Source organism: Penaeus chinensis, chromosome 5, assembly GCF_019202785.1.
Source record: "Penaeus chinensis breed Huanghai No. 1 chromosome 5, ASM1920278v2, whole genome shotgun sequence".
Taxonomy (NCBI): Eukaryota; Metazoa; Arthropoda; class Malacostraca; order Decapoda; family Penaeidae; genus Penaeus; species Penaeus chinensis.
The window spans coordinates 34,580,810-34,582,977 of NC_061823.1; the positions used below are offsets into that span (position 1 = coordinate 34,580,810).

Below are 2,168 nucleotides of genomic sequence, written 5' to 3' on the forward strand. Positions count from 1 at the left end.
TTTGACTGCAAAGTCTTCTGATGTTCACGACGCATCGCTGGCAGTGAGTGCGTGTTGGGAAGAGTTTTCAGCTTCTGAAATGTGTCTGACATCGCCGACTAAGTGTGTGTGTGTGTGTGTGTGTGTGTGTGTGTGTGTGTGTGTGTGTGTGTGTGTATGTATGTAATTGACATGCATACGTGTTTGGCTTGCCATGTCATTCATGTTCATACAGCTCAAGATGACGGCACTGAACCGCAATTAACAAGCGGATCAGAACGGTCGATCTCTATACTCAACCCTGCAGGATTCTCGATCATATGTGAGGTCTTGCATTGCCTCCACGAAGCTGGCCATGGGAAGAACACAGACTGAAGAAGGGTCGATGCATTTTCGTATTTTTTTCACCGATGCTTCACTTTCTATATCATTCCGTTCAGCTCCCATTATTAAAAACAAACTGTCTCTCAAACGTATTCGGTTTTCTTATTCCCTTTCTTTCTATTTCTTTTTAATTACTGTCCTAAACGTCTTCTTTGTGGTTGTTCGTTCAGTGGAAACGTGGAATGTTCATCACAATTTCACATTCTATTTCGTCCTTTGATTTTGAGAAATCGCACACATTCAGGCAGTATTTGAACAGTTAATAATTTCGGATTTCAAAATAATTTCAAAAACTTTTCACAAAAAAAGGAAAGTGAAAAAAAGTTTTCTTTTACATTTTTTTAACACACATCACCTCACGCTGGAATATTGGTGTCTGAGCAAAATTCGTAAAAGGACTGGGCTGTGTTGTGGGCGGAGTAGGCGGGGTGGGCGGGATGTAGGGTGTCTTTTGGAATGAATAGTGTTGAGAGCGGATACCGTGGGATCCCGCATGGGCGGTGTGGGCGGGTGTGTGGGCTAAATAAAAGGGTAATTTTTGGGAAATGTGTAAATATTGACACCAAAGAATCACGTTTGGGCGTGTGAGAAGAGCGTGGGCGGAGTGAAGCGTGGGCGTGTGAGGGCGGCGTGGGCGTACTAGGGGGGGACACTAAAGGCGCGGTACCAGTCGGGGGCGCAGCGGGTCGAGGGGACGCGCGAAGACGGGGACGGCCGAGGGGAAACTGAGTTGAGGCAGAACAGCGCCCGCCGCGAGACCTGAAATCCGACCAGCGTTGCAAGCGTCGTCGCCGGTCTACTCGCGTGAGGGTTGCCCGCTCGAGGGGAGAAGCTTCTTGCATTCTCTTGCGCGGCTGAATCGAGTGCTTGGAGGGTGCTTGCTTTGGTCTTTGTTGGCAACACTTAGAGCTGTGATTCTGTGGTTTCTCTTTTACGGGTTTCGTGTTGGTGTTGGTAACGCTGCACGGCACGCGACGAGGGGAAGCTGCCGAAGGGTTGCCAGATGTACGAGGGACCGTGTTTTTTTTCTTCGCCGATTGCTGTGTCGGGTGGTTTTAAGCAATTCATGTAAGAAAGAAAAATGAACTTGAGAGAGCTTGGAGTCTCTGCGATTAACTGGGAACTCTGAAGCTCACGAAAAGGCACAGTGTCACCTGTTTTTTCAAAGCTCGAGCAAATGTCACCATGCTTTCATCTTTGAGGGTTTAGACCTTCATTTCCATCCTTTAAGAACAGAAGAAGACGAGAGAAAGAGAGAATACTTCTAATGACCCATTGATCCAGGCCCACCATAGCCGCTATCACTAGCCATCAACTACCATCTCAGCATCCCCCCTCCCCTTCCTTCTCCCCCACCCCCTCCCCCGTCGCCAGGTCGCCAGTGTCACCAACGTTATTTTTATCTCCCAGACGTGTAAAACGTGGTTGGTAGTGGTGATGGCCCCTCCCCTCTTCCTCCTTGTATCCTTCCCCCTCTCCCTTCCCCCCCGTGGCTATTCCCCCTCCCCTCCCTCTCCTCTGCTTCCCTTCTTCTTGTGGCGAACCCCTCCCCCCTCCCTCCCTCCGTCCTCCCCTCCCTTCTCCCGACTCGTCAGTTAATTGTAGAGGGATCAGAGGTAATTAACCACACATGGGGAGAGTCTGCCATTTAATTTCCCCTTCAAGAAAGAGAGAGATAGAGCCCCCATCCCCTTTTCCCCTCTCCTCTCCCCTCCCCCACCCTACCCCCCTAACCTTTTGTAGGCCGTAGGTGTCGACCTCTCCTCCACCCCCTCCCCTCCGCTTCCATCCCTCCCTGCACCCTG

General features: G+C 50.2%; 1 protein-coding gene across 1 annotated transcript in view; it reads right to left on the reverse strand.

Moving 5' to 3' along the window:
- The window catches only part of LOC125025714 (serine-rich adhesin for platelets-like), a 171,133-nt gene extending 170,006 nt beyond the window's left edge, over window positions 1–1,127 (reverse strand). The window contains exon 1 of the mRNA XM_047613863.1: window positions 1,031–1,127. The gene's annotated coding sequence lies outside the window, so the exon portion shown is untranslated. The remainder of the gene's footprint in view (window positions 1–1,030) is intronic.
- Between the last annotated feature and the right edge of the window lie 1,041 nt (window positions 1,128–2,168).